Genomic DNA, 17,730 nt, shown 5'->3' with positions numbered 1-17,730 from the left:
CATTACTGCATTGCTGCTCTACCATATTGGAATCCCAGCATGTTTAGGCACTTGAATGTATTATACGTGCATACACATACATAAGTATATATAAAAAAAATTCTTCATCAAGTTTTCTATCTGCAAAGCATATCCTAAGAGACTTAAGAATAGCTGCTTAACTAAAGTAACAGCAAAGTTATTTGCTGTCCTGTTTTGTGGTTTGGGAAATCAAGTTGCTGTGACATGAAACGATTTACTCAAGGTTCTGTTGAGAGCTCAGTGTTCAGAATTCAAGTTTCTGAAATTCTTTGATTTCCATGAGTAGGATTTCACTGTTTATGGTGTTCTTAAGCTTTGTAAGTTTCTGCGGATAAAAACTAGTGATGCAGGATGTTAAGACAGACGTTTGAGATTCAGACAGGATAAGAATAAAATGGGGCTGTATCTGCCACATAGACAACACAGAAATAATACTTCTTTCTCTTCTTGTACCAGTGCAGCTTTAGGCTTGCATTTAGCATTGCCTTGTCTCAGGACAGCAGCAGGGTTCATGACTGGCCATGTCATGAATCCAGCTGTTCCCAAACTGGAGACGCAGAAGAGGATCCAGATAGGCCAGATATTCAGGGATGCCATAAAGAGCCCAAAGGGATAAAAACCTGTGCTACAAACAAACGTGCTAGAATGCTAAATAACTGAGATTGTACAGCTATGGTGGTGCTAATTAATGTTAAGTGAGAATCAGGTTTTGCATGATTTATAGCTTAGCATGAAATTAATTAGCCTTTAGTGCAGACCACGAATAGGTAGAACCATTTTTCACTGACGCTATGACAGTCTCTGTTGTGTTGCTGGCCAGGACTGGGGACCTGAGAGCCTGCACCATGCAGAGCTGTCCCCTGTGGGCATCGCCGCACACTGGAGCATTTCTGTGTGGAAAATGTCTCCTTTAGCTGCAGCTCAGCTAAGCAGCAAGCACACCTCTCACCTGTGCTGGGGCGTTTGGTGCTCTGAATAAGCCCCTCCTAAAACTATGTTGTCTGGATGACCCTTAGCATGTCCCTAGGAAAGCCAAGTGGTGGAGGGGCTGCAGTGGTCCTGACTGTCTCACAAGCAAGGGGCAGATTCCTTCCATGTGTCCCATGTAGCTGCGGTGTCTCCGGTCCATTTGTGACATTGGTGTGAGGACAGGAGAGGAGCCAGGCCTATGGGTAGGAAGGGAAGGCTAGGGAGTAACCGGTTTCGTTTCTCATTGAGCCCATGTCATGTATGGCACACGTTACAGCTGCAGTCAGGCTGCCAGCCTCCTGGTGACCTGCTGCCTGAACTAAAGGCAAATGATGTTTCTCAGCTTCTCCTGCAAAGGTGGTTTTGTGCAGGGCTTGCTGGTCTCCAGCTGCAGTGGAGAGAAGTGTTGGGAACAGTGGTAAAAACTACACATACAGCCTGTAAGGAAAGGAGGAAGGCAAAGGTCCATGTCAAAATGACATAATCCTCATTTTGGTTACCCTCAATTTACAGACAAAGAGATCATACACCATATTTTCCTAGAGCGTGAGAAAAGCATATCTTGTATCAACACAAATGTTCAATTTGTCATGTATCTTAATGGGATATCCCCTTCAGTGTAGCCTGGTCATTGAGTCGGTTCCAGCTGCTGAACCAACACTTTATGAAACGCCATTAAAAACAACAACAAAAAACCCTCTGTATGTTTCCGTACTTTCATATGTCCACTATAATGTTTCAGAAATGGACCTCCAGGGCAGCACCTTTGTGGGAAAACATCTGCTTTTTCACGTGGACCTATCTCATGGTGATAGCAACATTAAACGTGAGGGGTAGGTGGTCCTTCTAACTATGAGGAAAGCTGTAAAGCCCGGAAGAGACAAGCTGCTATGAATCATGTGTGTAAATTTAAGTGTGTGTACCAGAGCTCGTAGATTTTAAGGCCAGGAAGATTGTCCCTTTTTTAGATGGATCATTGTTCCCTGGAGAACTGCAAAAAGATTCGAAGGATAGTGGGCTGTGAATTATTATTAATCGTTGTGTTAAGGTGGTGTGTTTAAAAAAAAGTAAACAAAAGCACTCACCAGTTATTATGAAAGGAAAACAAGATAAAAATCAAAATCAATACAGTTAAGTGATTCTAAACACATTTTTCCTTAAGTGCTGGTCTTGAAATTTTACCCATTGTTTCAACTGTCAGTGGCTTTTATGAAGATAGATGAGCCATGAAACGAATCAAGCTTTCAGAAAGTTTGATAAAATCTCCTTTTTTTTTTTTAATCACCTTGCATAGCTCTGTGTGTAAAATTTACACAGAACAGAGTTTGTAGATTCAGAGACTAAGTAATCATTTTTCCTGGGTTGTAAAGCAAGCCCCAGAGAGCTGTTAGACATTCTAAAATAAATAAATACCGACCTCAGGGGAAAAATGAGTGCATAATTACCTGAGGTCTCACTTTTGTGTCCTCTCAGAAACTTAATTTAAACTTCAGATAGCTGAAAGCTCTCTGCAAGAAAGGGGACACAGTTGGTGCTGACTTCCACCATTATGCTTGTGAAGAGATGAACATGTGGTTGCTCAGGAGAAACAGACTTCAAACACGTTCAGTTAAACAAATGCGAGTCATTGGCACGCTGCAAGTATTGAGTACAGAAACAAAATAGACTTAGAGAGTTGAATTGTGTGGTCAGGCTTTGGGAGACTTGTATGAGCCAGTTACTCTTCAAATCTGGTGTCACATCATCATGCGCTGATGCAGTCAGACCTTGCAAATCCCATTTGCTGTGGTGGGAATATCCTCCTCTAAAACTCAGCAGTTCACTGGGGAGGAGCGGAAGCTCACTGCACGTTTATTTTCAATGTGTATTTGACAGTGTACTAACTCATCCCTCCTAATTCCTCTCAAAGTATTTCTACTGCAGCAGTCAGCCCAGACTTGAAGATTTGAGTAGAAAACTGAAGTGCTGGGTTTCCTTTTTCTTGCTATTTTTAATCCCTTCGTCGTCATTGTATCCAAGCATGGGCTTGGCAAGCGCAGGAACCAGGTTGTGTTCCTTTGGTCATTTCCTTCACTTCTGTTCAACCTTCCAGTCTTTTTATATTTTGCCTGCTTAAGGCAAGCAGCAGCTCTAGCTCTAGCCCAGTGTGGAGGAGGTGGCAATTTCTGCATGTTGGGCACATAAATACTTCTGTTCGTTCTCCTAACGTTACAGCAAGAGAGGAGTAACTGGTGTCATGATTTGTTACTGCTGCAGCTTTTGAAGCTCTGCCCAGGTCTCCGAATCACATAACGCAGCAGAGCTGGGCTGTAACGGGAACACTGCGGCTCACGAGCAGCGTCCTTGGGGCAGGGAGCCATGCCTGTCCTGGACACCTTGGGAGCAAGTGAGGGAGGATCCAGGTTTTTGACTGGAGCTCCGAGATCCTAGCCAAGTAGTAGTAAAACACCAAATCTGTAGGGTGGCTGCGTCCAACACAAAGAGCTGAGTACTATGCAGACACAGCTGCAGCTGTGAGGAAGAGGGAGGGTTTCACCACCCCACCCCAAGCCACCAAGCAGTGCGCAGCTGGTGCTGTGACTTAGAGAAGCTCCAGGATTTCTTGTGATACTCAGGGGAGTGCCTTGAAGGTGTTGGTGAGTGAGCACCAGATCATTTTTCAAACCTACCATATACAGTGATGCATATGAGGCTCCACCAGACTAGTGCTTTTTTGTTCCTCGTGCTAATCCCATTTATCTTTTAGACAGCAGAGCCCGACAATCCCATGCCACTTTTAGAGTCCCCACCTTCAGAAACATTGCACAAGATTTGGCCATTTGAGATGCTCGGTTTGGGAGATTTTCCGAAGGTGTTCTTGTTATTTCAGATGCGAACGTTCTGTACCAACAGAAGAGAAAAGGTCAGTGAACCTGCATTTCTTTTCCAGCTACTGAAGCAAGTGGCAATAGTTCAGTGCCTCAGCAGCGATGCTCAGAGGAGGACATTATTTTTATCCTTTCACGTTTGCAGAATTGCCTTGTTTTTTGGAGAAGATATCTAAGCTATTGCGAACAAGATGCTCGGATCCCAACTGTGCCTCTTGTAAATGTGTCTGTGCGGCCTTTGGACAGTGTGGGGGGTTATCACTCACGAGATTTGTCTCTTTCAGTGCCTTTCACTGCTAATACAAGTGCATTAGCACTAACTAGGGTGTTTTTTATCATAGGCTTAAGCACATCCAAACTCACAGGAAAATCTTGGTAAAAATCCTGTACCCCAACAGCACTACGCAGCAAAACCCATGTAAGGCTGTGGATTTTGCATTTTTATAGAGCAAGAAGTCATCTTAAGCTGCTCTGAATTGAAAACAGAACCTGAAGAAATGTTTGTGCTGTGAAAATACTTCTGTTGCCCCCATTTGGCACAGTGGTTGACTGTTGCATTTGAGCACGTACCTGGTTGTCTGTAAAACTCAGAGGAATACTTCCACAAATGCAAGTGTTTCCACGTTTCACCAAAATTCACCCAGGTAATATGGGATTCTGGCACCTAACTTCCAAAGTCATGCAAGAAGATCATGGTCCTGATCATTAGTTATTGAATTAGCTGTTGTATTTCATGTGCATATCATGAAGAAGGCAAAGTGCAAAGGTTACCTTGCACGGATGCTCCTGGCCCTGGCTTGTGCATGGTTGTACTGCCTGTTGGAGTCTGATTTGAACTGACAGATTTGAAGTCATTAATTCCTGCACCGTCTTAATGCTCTTGGTCCTTTTTGCATACTGTCCTCGTTTTTATAAGTCAGGAATTTGAAACCATTCGAAATGAGGAGCTAGACTTTGCTAGAGCTTCTTTAACCTGAAAAGCACCACCTGTTTGCGTTGGCAGTACGGAGCTGTACAAAGCCCTCCTTTTAAAATGCAATTCTTCATACAGCACTCAACTTTAAAACCCTGCACACAGACTTAGATAGAAAATATGAGAAGTTATAAGTCTAGGTATAATGACTGTGTATCAATGTGTAGAAATAAGGGCAGCTCAAAATGTGTTCCTCTGCTGTATGTACCATTTATGACCGTTCTGTATTGTTTCTGCTTCAGTTAAAATGAAATCTCTCTGGGGAATAGACAATATCTTCTCCATTTCTACAGTAGAAAGCACACCATTGTGGTCTATAAAAAATAACTGTTTATATAGCATTCGCCTTTAACCTTTCCATTCCCTTTGCAAATAAATAACAGTGTTGCTGTATTTGCAGTATTCTTTATATTAAGCATTGGGAGAAATATTGTTATGTAAAAAGTAAGGTAAATTGCAGCTTCAGGGCACAATATATTTAGTGTGAATGACCACTGCAGTAGTTTCTGGTTTATAATGAAGGAAGACAAGATTTAAAACTAGTGATTGATGGTTAATAGAAGACTATTGCAGAAGTCCTGTGATTAAAAATACACAATTTGCATAGATCTCTCTGGACACTTTCCAGATCTTCAGTTTAGAAGGCACTATTACTACTCTATCATTTATTTTTCCTGGCTGCTTTCATTAGAACATAACAAGGTGCTTTGCAGCAAGTGTCACTCATGAAGTTCATGACCAGTATGAAAGTGCACAGGAAATACCCATCTCGAGCTCCAGAGGCTGGCAGAAGCCCCACCAGGATGCTGATGTAGGAATGTGGTGACACACTACACTGACATCCCTTTCTGCCTTCTTTCTTGGGCCCCCTTTGAAACCAACAGACCCAGCATAAGGGAGTATGCCCAGGCAGTGCCACTGCAGAGGGACAGTTGTTTCTCTTCACTTTAATTATAAGTAAATAGGACTGATGACGGGGAGCACATGCTTACATGGCTATCCACATTCATTGCTACTTCTTCCCTCACATCACCTCCATTTTAAGTCAGCTGAGACAAGCCAGTGGCTATGACAGTGAATTACTGCAGGGCTCTGTGCCCGGCACATCTGGGCTCCAGTTTCTATTGTGCTTTATGTTGTGGGCTTTTGCAGTGAATTTCCTTACTGCTTAAGTAGAATCCACAAGTTTGCGTTTCTTAAGCACTCAGTACTTTCAGGACTTCTTAGTGTCCTTTTCATTACCAACTAGAAGGACATCGCTCACCTGAAGATGGGAAGCACTGAATACACATGGGAGTTTTCCCTGCCACTCAGTAAGCTTTATTTGATTGTAAAGACCAAGTCTGTAACGCCTTTCTGTCAAATATCTGGGCTGAAAATGAGAGCAAACAGCTGAGTGATGAGCTTGCATTTCAAGGCTTCACCAAAGGGCTCCAGAGTTGAAGAGGACTACTAAGTGATGCATCTGCCCTTTTCTTACCTGTGCAAGCCAAGCTTTGGAAGTTTATAGTGTTTACATAACCTGATGATGGCATACAATGTATAGGGAATTCTTGAAATACTTAACAAGATTACCTATAATGCCAGAGACTGGAGACCAAAATGTGGTTCTGCATGTGCAATTTCTGCCATATAAGAGAGGGTGAAAAACCAAAGGGCGGTCCTGGTGGTCAGTGTGACTTCGGGGAGCTGATCTGGAATTGATAGGACTTACCTTCACATGTGATGCCATACCATACACAGAAAGCTAATCACAGGGCCATCTCCCTGTATTGTACACAGGCCAGCCTGTGTTTGGGTCTTCCTGCTGCCCAATTTCTGATCCGTCTCCATCAATTATACAAGGAAATTAGCCTCCTAAAATGGAGCCTTAAAATTTGTCAGGGTAAATATGCAATCAATGCTACTGTATATTTATCATTTACTTACCTGTAATGCTTTCACTTTGACTTACTTTCTCACCTGTGAGAACAAGGAGTAACATGGAAATCTTTTTCATTACGTCCCTGCATATGTGTGTATAATGTGGCTTGCACAGTAAATGCAGGTATAAATTCAGTCTCCCAGGCATATTGGCTTTTGAAGTCCTGAAACTGCTGGATCTCTACACACAGAGCAATCCAGCCCCTTGGTTTAGGGAATGTTCCTTGAGGTATTTATGCTGAGGCTCCCTGTAGCAGTGTATAAAAAAATTGCTGTTGTTTACCTCCAGTCTGACCTCTAAAGCTGTGCTTCTTTACCACAGTAAGTTTCTTTCTGGGAGAAAGTAGCACAGCTTTGGCATCCAGTCCCAAAACTGCATGGGGGTGGGGATGACTCCTTTTACTGAGTGCTCTGTAGTGCCTTGAGCCACTGAACAGACTCAGAGTTGAATAAAATGACTGTCTTGCGCTAAAACTTCTGCCCAAATAAACCCTTTACAGCCGAGCAAGCTCTCCTCGCTGGTGGTATGCTACATCCACGAGCGTTAATGGCAACTACACAAAGCAATAGAGAGAGGTATTTTTCCTTTGAATTCTTGAAACAAGCGTTGGGAATTAGCGCTTGCAGCTTATAAATAAAATATTATTTTACATGCAACTGTTCATTTGATTGGAGGTCTAAAAATGCATGTGAAAAAGGTAACTGGTGGCACATACCCAGTTTTCTGGGGGGAAATTTCCATTAAGTCAAACCACCACATCACAATCACAGAGAAGAAAAGAAATTAAGAGAACAAAGAAGGTTTTGAGGACAGTTTGGAAGCAGTTGAAGGACTGATGTAGCTGACGGATAAGAGGGCTATTACAGGCAGCAGAGGTAGGCAATCGGGGATGCTTTTTTATGAGTGGTGGTTAAGTAATCTGAAGGGGTAAGATAGAGGGTAGAGAGATGACCTGGGAGAAAGGGAAATGTGCTTTGCATTGAAAACACAGACCCAGTGTCCACTGAGCAAATGGGAGTTTCCTGCCTTGTCCAGAATTTGATTTGTCAGCTGCCATTGACTGTAGATCGGCTGAGGAGAAAATACTTTGCAAAATACATCATTCTGCTGTGATATTTACAACAGTTTTCTTTGTTGCTTTAAAAAAAAAATTTTAAAAAAATGTGGATGGAGAATATTTGGTAGCCTTTCAAAGAGCCTCAGGTGATAGTTTAAGGGTAGTTTCACCACTGTTAATTAGCTGATGGTATGCAACTGTGATGGTAGCACAAACAAATAATATTAGAGATTGAGTTCAAAGTAAACAACTGTTCTTTCTCTTCTGATATACAAGATGTGCAACATTGAGTGAAAACCGGTTTTGAGTGTCAAAATGCAGTTTCTGATGTATAGAAAGGTATTTTCTTGCTTCTATAAAACTTGTAGTGAACTGTTTAGCTGCAGCCTTGGTATTGGATGACGTGACTCTGAAAGAGAAGCGTGTATTTTATCTTGTTAAATTCATAAAACACCAAAATGGTTTCAAGAGTTAAGTACTGTAAAAATTTGAGATCTGATTATTGTGGGGAAGATACTGTGAAAAGTGATCCTAAGGAATATTAGCTCACCTAAAGGCAATTTTCTTAAGAGAAAGGAGTAGGAGCAGGTGACCTTGGAGTTAGTTCTGTGGACAGAGGTCACGCTGTGAAACACCTGAAACCATTGAACTGGTGATTGTGCTAAATGAAGCACTAACTCTTGATGATGCCAGTGCACAGCTGCTCTAGGAAAACAAATTTGCTCCTCACAGAGGAGGACAGTATATGATTTAGGGTTTTTCTTTGAAGACTCTGCTCTATCCAGCGCTTGGATGAACTGGAATGACCAACAGGTATGAGTACAGTGTATTTGCTGTCTTTGTGTGACTTTTCCTCTCCTGTTCCCTTTGTACATGGAAGTAATTAATGTGTTAGTGCCTTTGCAGATTTAATGAGCCTCCCTTCTACTGGATTTGTCCAGCTGGCTTTAGCTATATTCATTGTGTAATAATCACTCTGATATAATGCAACAGGATGGCAGGTCTGCTGTGGTTTGTCCAATAATAGGTTTTAGATAGAATACTGAAGCAAATAAGACCTTTCTTTGCAGAGCAAACATTTTGTTTTTAAAACAACCCACAGGAACAGGAGGGCAGTACTAGCTAGGAGGAGGGGAAAGGATAAAGCTTTCCTGATGTGGTGATTTATGTCTAGTAGCCTTTCAGAAAACCGCACTGACTTCAAAGCGGTATGCTTTGTGCTGACACATACCTTGAAATGGAGGTTAGCACTGCCAGGTGTTGTCTTGTGTTACTGTTAGTCGTTTGTATTGCAACAGCACTTGGTGGCCTTGTTCAAAGCAAGTGGTGTTCAGCATGGCTCGGCTTTGGCCACAACAACCCCCTGCAGTGCTACAGGCTGGGGGCAGAGTGGCTGGAAAACTGTGCAGAGGGAAGGGATCTGGGGGTGCTGGTTGATGCTCGCCTGAACATGAGCCAGCAGTGTGCCCAGGTGGCCAAGAAGGCCAACGGCATCCTGGCTGTGTCAGGAGCAGTGCAGCCAGCAGGGCTGGGGAGACATTTCTGCTCAGAAAGAGCAGTCAGGCATTGGGACGGGTTGCCCAGGGAAGTGGTGGAATCACCGTCTCTGGGGGTGTTCAAGGTAAGGTTGGACATGGTTTAGTGGGTGACATTGGTGATGGGGTGATGGTTGGACCAGGTGATCTTGGGGGGCTTTTCCAGCCTTTATGATTCTATGGCACCACGCGGAGTTCTGCTGCGGCTGAAGGAGCAGCCCAGTCCTTACTGCTGAGCAGAGGAGGTGAGCAAAGGATGAGAAGGGATGCAGAAATGGAAAGACGTGTCTTGTCCCAGGTCGTTAAACGAGTCATTGGCGGAGCTATGAATAAATCGTGGTTCTTATGAGACTAAAAATAAATAACACATGGGTAATATCAGTTTTAGCGCTTATTCCCAATGTAGTGCACCATTTCATAGTTTAAGGTGTTTGATTCGATCCTCTTTAAAGATTTGATATCTTTAATCTCAATGTTTGTGAGTTTATGGAAAAAGTTGGAAATGTAACAGGAAGATGGCAGTCTCTTGAATTTGTTTTAATCCCACGCGTTACAGTAAATTTGTGGTGGAAGCATATTGCATATCATGGTGCTGTGCATGACTGCCCAGCTCTGTCCTTCCCATGCTAAAAACTTCAGTCTGGTTAATCTATATTCCTGTCTGATGAATACAGAGCAGTGCTGGCTGAAGGATTAGGGAAGAATTAAGTATTTGTTCTCTAATTCTGAATACTTATAAATCAATATTAATTACTTTAAAAGGAAGCGTTCATAGTTGAGTGCTTTTAAAGAGTTTACATCCCAGTTTTTGTAATAATTTCATGATCCATCTGGCTAATAAAAATACGCTGCAAGAGAAGAAATAAAATCTGTTCCTGCAAAGGGGAAACATACAGATCTTTTGCTTAATGGGGGCTAATTGCTGTTATTACGGATTATTATAAGTTAAAAATAATAATGGGTCTAGCCACATCTCACAGCACCGACTGTAAACAGGTTGCATAGATTCAGTGCTGTCTGGGGTGGGAGGGGAGAAAGGAAAGCAGAACCCAGGCCATTTGGGCCCTCGGTTTCTAGAAGTGAACTTCCCCTTAAAAGTGCTGGATGTGTGTTTGTTGTGGTTGCGTTTGTTTTTTTCCCAGTGCAAAGCGGGTAACTCCCAGGGATGTCAGAGGGAAATGAGCATCCTGCAGGGTTTGTCAGCTGGCTGGCAGTGGCATGGCAGGCACTGTGCTGTAGTGCAGCAGTGCTGAGGAATGGGGTGGCAGGAGAGAAGATGGAAGTCGTCTTCCCAGTGATAAGGGCGGTGGTCTTAAGGAAAAGAAAATGGGGCTGGGCTGGAGCAGGAAAGCTTGCCCTAAGCATTAACCGGGCTATTGATTGCCCCAGATTCAGCATTTAATCCTTCCTTTAACCACAAATCAATTCCACAGCATGTTTGAGTTTTTTAAACTTTTCCTCCACGTGCTTCAGAGTGCAGAACAGCTCAGTGTGGGGCTCGGAGGTGTTGTAGCGCACCAACAGCAGGTATTCCTGCTGCCTCGGTGCAACCAGGAAAAAAAGACATTTTGTACAAGCACATCTATCAGGGCTTGCTGTGTTTGTGTCTTTATCTTGGAAGGAAGGGGATATTTAATACTTTTCTTACAGTCCTTAATCAACTGGGATTTTGCTAGAAAGAGTATTTGTTTTTCTCCCCTTTGATCTGCATTTAGCTCGCAGGATAAGTGGGCTGAAAAGGGTTGCACTCCTCCTGTGTAATGCTCAATCTGCTGTATTAGCTTCTTACACTCAGCCCCAGAGCTCGGCTTTTGGGCCTGCTGGGAAACAGCAGAGCTGAAAAAACAGCATGAGTATGTGTGAATCAACACGGCACGCTGCCGTGCTTCCAGGATTTCCACGTTTGCTGCTGCCCCAGCTTTTCCTGGCATTAGGATGCATCTCATTGCAATTTCTGTAGAAGTGGTGTCGTTCAGCCTGGGTACCTGGACCTGCGTCCTGCTGCTGACACATCTGCCACCAGCAAAACAGCAACAGGCTTGTGGAGTGCAATCGGCCTGCTGACAGCTTGCTCTTAAGGTCCTGTTTCCAGTGCATTGGGTAGCTCATATTCATTACTCTTTTACACTGAATGAGAGGGAAGTGACTCAATTGTCATGCGTATATATCGCAGAAGTGCTTTACAATGGCTAAATAATAATCTCTATGAGAGGAAAATTACCTGAGAGAAGAGAAAAACTTTGAAATTTAAACTTATTTTATGGTAATATATCAGGTGTATCAATCTGACTGGAACATATTATACAAAGAACTGAAGCTCAAGGCTTTTTTTTTTAAATTATTTTTATATATAGCTAAATATTTCTCTTTATTTCTCTTGGACTTGCTTAGTGGGGTTGGTGGCCATGTCCACATTCATGGTTTCTGCATCGAAAGCAGGGTGCATAGCCATGTTGGAGAGGGTGCAGCAGTCTGTACCGTGTTCAGGGGGCTCTGCGTGCTGGGGATCACAGTGCTGCTTTAGGGCAAGGCAGCTCTGCACTGTCCCAAGCCCCAGACCTGCAGCAACACTTTAAACCGTAGCACGACACTTGTGCGTCCCCTTGCCTATCGCCGCTGTGTAGCACAAATACTTGGTATGATTCATTAAGCCGTCAGTCTTGTTTGAAGCCTTTTTCATGCCTGGTTTTATTTACTAGCTTCTCATAAAACGTTTTGAACCTCTTTTCTATGCTGATAAAATGCACCTGCCTGTATGGAGGCAGGGGAGAAAAGTAACGAGGTGACTATGGGTATTTAGGTTTGTTTGTTTGTTTTATTGCCGTGGTTTTGACACTAGCATGTGACTTCCAAGCAAGACAGCCACTGTTGAGTTACAGAGTTGTCCTTGTAGTAAAACTCCAGATTTTACAGTGCCTCATGCCTTCATGTTTGTGTTTGTGCTACATCTATTTGGTAGCTTTAACTGTCATCTGGCTTCAGTATTTTCTTCTCTTTTCTTGTGCTGTAGTAGAAGGCATGACATTCACTGGGCAAGCATTGGTGTTGATATTGATATTATGTTGGAACATGACAGTGAAAGGTTCTCTAGATCGCTTATTTGGCTGGTGGTACAGCTGAAATGTGGACTGCTGTCTTGGTTACAGAGCAAGGTCCTAACTGATGGACCCTGCTGCTCAAGAACTAGCAGCTGTGTTGCAGTATTCCTGTAGGTTTGCATCCCTTCCAGCCATGTTTTGCAGGCATTTATCATCTGTCTTGTATGAGGCTGTGGAATGGTTTTTAAATGTCAATCTTGACATCACCAGAGATGCGCCAGACTGTTCTCCTTTTCCACCATGCTGACATGCCAGCCACTGAGACACAGATAAAAATAAGGGACACCTATATAGGGTGCACCCAAGCTGGGGAGTGCATCTGTTTGAGCTGGGTGGTTGTTTTGCTGTTGATATATGGGGGGAATATTTTAATAGCTTGCAAATAGTTTTTATTATACACTAATACTCCGTGTAGCTTTTCTTTACTCAAACCCTGACACCACAAGAAGTCTCTTAACCCCAAGCCTATCAGAGTCAACAGGAATTTGGGTTTTCTGTACTGAGTTTGATACTGCCTCATCCTGAATGTCCTTGCCTGAATAGCCCCCCTAAACAGTGTAGTTTTAAGAAATGCCAAATTGGTCTTAAACACTCCCTTGTAGGTCCCCATTTATTAACGGCTTGTCCTCTTTGTCTTAAGTTTCCTGCAGTATTGCTTTGACATCAGAGGCCTCTCTGAAGAAGTAGGTGGACTCTGAGGACAGGATAACCCTGACATAAAAATAAACACAGAAATGGAAAAGGAAACTGCCTTTAGCAATTGGCAAAAGGAAGAGTGTGAAAGGTGATGAATGGTGGAAGGTATAAAGGGCTGATTCTCAGCTTCTGAATTGTGCTGGCATGTGGTACTCAGCAGCACTGTGATGTATGAAAATAACAACACTCAGGCAGAGGCTTCGCTTCCGAAGCAGCAAGCTAAGGGCACCGAGTCACGTTAAATTTTAATGAGAACTGAGATTCAGCTCTATGTATGTCACTGCTTGAAAAACAACGCTCAAGACTGGTAACTGCAGAGAGCCTGCGAGTTAACACCTGCAACCCAGCGTGCGGCCTTGGAGCTGAAACCGTGGCCACTCTGCGAGGAGTTCGGGGGGAAGCAGATCCCCGGGCCAAGCCCCCTAAGCTGCTGTGCAGGTGCTTTGGCTGCTGTAGCACCTGTGGTGGCTTAAATGGCAGGTGGGGCCTGCCTCCCAAAGGGAGGACCAGTGCTCATCGTTCCTCTCCAGCCCAGAGTCAGAGGTACGCGAGCAGAAGAGTGAAGCCTTGGGGTTTTTCACTACTGCAGTCGTAGCTTGGTCAATATGTAATATTTTGGGGTTTGTTGTTGGCTGTGGGGGCGGAGAGGTGAGGTCTTACCTTCTTCTCGTTTCTTGGCATGTTTGCTTAACAGGATCCTATTTTTGTGCCAGGCCTGCCTCTTTCTGAGGTGTTTGCAAGAACTGAAGTGTTCCTCCGCTCCTCAGGTGTAGAAAGCAGCATAATAAGAACGACATCATTCAAGTGAATGAAATTTGTGAAAACACCTCTATTTTTAATAAGTTTTTGCAAAAGAGCGTTTGTGAGGGCTGAGAGGAAGGAGAAGGGGGATAAGAAAGCTAAACTATTTCAAAGCATCACTTTAAATTCTTTAAAGTACCAATACTCAGTCATTCTTTTGGCGTGTATTAGAATAATATTAATCCTGATGAACTGAAATGGTATTAGTGCAAATGTCATAAGTACTTCTACAGGCATTCAACTATAATTTAGCATCAATTAACTAGACTATTATTTGAAAGTGTTATTTTAATACATTAAATTTTCCAGTGTGTCCTCAGGCAGTTGCTAGAGCTGCTGTTAACTTCTCTTATCACTCTCCATTTTTCTTTGTAGCTGTCATTCCTGTTCTGCTTTACTTGACAGTGTCGGCATCACACAGCCACAGGACTCCTCATGGGTGGCTGGAAGTGTGGTTTCACATTCTGCTGAAGCTAGTTTAGCTGTAGGAGGCTGAGAGGGATGGTCCTGCCTTTCCCCACACCCTCTCCTCATATTCTTTTCTCCTCTGCACAACATCCAGTGTTTCCCAAGCTGGGATTTTGGAAACTTGAGAGCAACTTGGAAAATGGATCTCAGGAAGTTCCGCACCAACACGTGAAAGAACTTCTTCACGGTGAGGGTGACGGAGCACTGGGACAGGCTGCCCAGGGAGGTTGTGGAGTCTCCTTCTCTGGAGATATTCAAGGCCCGTCTGGACGCCTACCTGGGCAGCCTGCTCTAGGGAACTGCTTTGGCAGCGGGGTTGGACCCGATGATCTCTTGAGGTCCCTTCCAACCCCTACAATTCTGTGATTCTGTAACTTTTGATCCGTTTTGTGACTTTGAATGTGTCTTCTGGGCCACAGCAATGTGGCTCTGTGCAGCAGTGTGCTAGGGGCTGTGTAGCCAGCACCCAGAAATGTTTGTTCCTGTCCCCACGCAGAGATGCATGGAGATGTCACTGGTGTGCTGGAGGCTTTGTAGCTGTGCGTGTGCCCTGCTGGAAGGGGCTGTGTAACTCCACTGGTCAAGGTGCAGTAGCAAAGCAGCTTCTTGCCTGATGCCTGGGAGCACCTGGGCCTCCAACTGCAAAGCAGGTGCACTCTGTCTTTCTTCTTGGAGAATGTCCTAAAAACAGCTTATGCATTCAAAGATGGACTCTTACAACATATGTGTATTATGCCTTGTGCAGCAAAATCCTCACAGAAAGTTGTTCAGTGTTTCTATAAGCTTTTGTAGTACAAGTTAATAATAAGACTCTGGTATGTGGGAGTGAAACAACCTTTTTCCCCCTAAAAGCTATAAGGGCTAATTCTGCAGTTGCTCACCACTGTAGAACAGTCCGCAGTTTTGCATGAAGGAGTTTAGGATGTGTTGGGTGTTCTCATCTCAAGAAAATACAGCTGCTGCCTTGACTTTCCCCAGCAGCCTAATTGATGGACCTCTTGGTTGGCGTGTGGGGAGCAGGGATGCCACGTGTGGCGAAGGGCAGAGCCCTGCAGACACCTGTACTGCCGTTTGGATCTGCTCTCCTGAGGCTCATGAAGCTCCCAGAGAAGCTTAAAACAAGCTCCTGCTGTGCCTGGCAGCTCCTGCCTGATGAGAGCTGTTTCAGGGCACATGCGACATGTTAAGCAAAATACCACATTTGTTAAAAGTGGCGTTAAATGCTTTCTTTAGCCTCTGCCTCCAGCTGCTTCTTCCCATTCACTCCCTTTGGAAGATAAATTTGTGTCCCCTCTGGGAAGGAACTTAAGGGTTGAGTTAACGCCTGCAGCAAGCAGGGGAGTGGCGTTATGGAGACGGTGACCTCTGGGTCTGGCTTTTACCCACAGGGACAGACTTCTGTCTGTCTTTCTCACTCATCTCTAGCAGTGTTTCAACTTGCTCTGTTCAGTCATGATGTAGAGATGTATTGTTAGGGTTTTCTGTTATATTTTCTTCCAGTTTTACTGATTGTTGCTGGTTTGGAGTATGACAGACCAAGACCATAAGCAGGGCTAGTTTAGCAGGGAATGTAATACCCCCCCCAAAACCAGCTGATAAAGTTAAGAAAATACAGCTCCTAACCCTTTCCTTAGGTCTCAAATGGGAGTTCCTCCAAGCTGTCCTTCAATCAATACCCTCAATATTTTTACAGTTGTCATAGTAAGCAATTTTTTTTGTGAGTAGTAGCAGACCATGCCAAATCATTGAATATAAAACTTATAAACATACAACAATTGCTATGAAAAACTCCTCGTTTTCAATAGAACCATCAAAATCACTGAAATAAGATGTGCTCGCAACATTAGCGGACTTCATCTGCTGTACCAGATGCTTTTTAGAGACTGTTGTAGATGAAAGCAAACAACTGAATGAACTCTGAAGTCATCTATAGAGGACAGAAATAACCCATTTACTAGTGGGAGAATATTTTTCAGCAAACCGCTACACCACCTCATTCTTCTCAGTAGCAATCTTCATAGGAGAGCAGTGAAACAAATCTGTAAATGAAAATTTGTAACTCCACTAAATCTATGATTTTTAGTTGCAGTAAAGATGATGGGTTCTATGATATTGTGGGTTGTCTTTTTTACCCGCACTCCTCACCTTCCTCATTTATCCCTGATATGTGGACAGTAATAGATGGTCTCTCCCTTCTTTTTCTAGAAACACTTTGCTCTTAAACAAGATCAAAATAAGTAGTGTTCTTAATCTGTAGTTAGCTTTTTTTTTTTTTGCTTCAGTTTTAGACTTCAGGGAGGCCCTGTGACCGTGGAAGTTTGTCATTTTCCGTTAGGCTGATAATGATACCTCTCGCTACCATGTATTCCTCCTGCATTTAGTTATGTTTCATTTGGTACCAACATTAGTTTGTATATGCTGTATTTTTTGCCTTTTAAGCACTAAGAAAGGGTGTTTTGCAACTCCTCCTTTGCAAAGGGGAAGTGAGTGGTGTTTCCTCTGCTTCTCTTTATAGGAATGTCAGTTCTAGTGGACATTGAGCATCAGCGCTGTTTATCGGGCTGGGACTTAGGTCTGCCATCTGGCCTATGCACTTGATTGTGTTTTTCCACATAGTAATGTGGACTGAGATACTTCAAAAATGATGGTCTTTTGTGTTGTTTTGCATGAATATCTAATCAGTCGTTTTGTAATTAAACCCCTATGAGCAATACAGTGGTTTCACTTTATGCACTTGTGGCTTTCATACAGGCTTCTGTGTGCTGGGCTTGCTTGAGTATTTCAGGTTTTGTTTTGTAAACCAGCAGCATCCCCTGTCACTGATGGCATCTCCCTGCCTCTGAGGCTCCTCCTGTTGGACTTCTTGCAGCCAGTCCAGGCTGACATCACGTCTTCTAAAGATTTCATCACAGTGAGAACAGAGTTATTAGCTTCTATCTTTTGTCTTCGTGAACATCAAAGAGTTGCAAGTTCCAGCAAGTGAGGTCCCAGAGAGTGAGGTTTGGTTCAAAATTCCCATAAAGCCAAATTGGCAAGTTTGGTTGTTTTTACTTTGCAAACTGCATCAGGAGTCTCTTCTCAAACATCTGAATGGAGCAGCGGCTGTTGTTTGTCTGTCTCTCTCCAACCCAGCTGCTTCTTGCTGGTGCCCGTAGGTGCTAAAATGGTAGCTGACAGTATAACTTATGCTTTCTGAAAATTCATGTAATAAAACACTGGGAGCTGACATTAGAGTAGCAATCCCAAGCGGCAGCTACTACCTTGTCTGTAACCATTGGTTATGGCTTTTGGAAATCTGGAAGTAGCTCAAGTGATCAAGAG

The 17,730-nt window shown here is 43.4% G+C and overlaps 1 protein-coding gene across 8 annotated transcripts in view; it reads left to right on the top strand.

The window, feature by feature from the left end:
- GPC1 (glypican 1) overlaps positions 1–17,730 on the top strand; it is a 344,777-nt gene that overhangs the window by 176,798 nt on the left and 150,249 nt on the right. The window contains exon 1 of one of the 8 annotated variants that reach the window (XM_084528753.1): positions 8,549–8,624. The exons of the other annotated variants lie outside the window; for them this stretch is intronic. The gene's annotated coding sequence lies outside the window, so the exon portion shown is untranslated. Of the gene's footprint in view, positions 1–8,548; positions 8,625–17,730 lie in introns of those variants that run through there. 8 annotated transcript variants of the gene reach the window in all.

The sequence above is a fragment of the Aythya ferina genome, assembly GCF_964211825.1.
Source record: "Aythya ferina genome assembly, chromosome: 9".
Classification (NCBI taxonomy): Eukaryota; Metazoa; Chordata; class Aves; order Anseriformes; family Anatidae; genus Aythya; species Aythya ferina.
The sequence above is the reverse complement of the archived record's forward strand: the minus strand, read 5'-3'. Positions and strand labels throughout refer to the sequence as shown.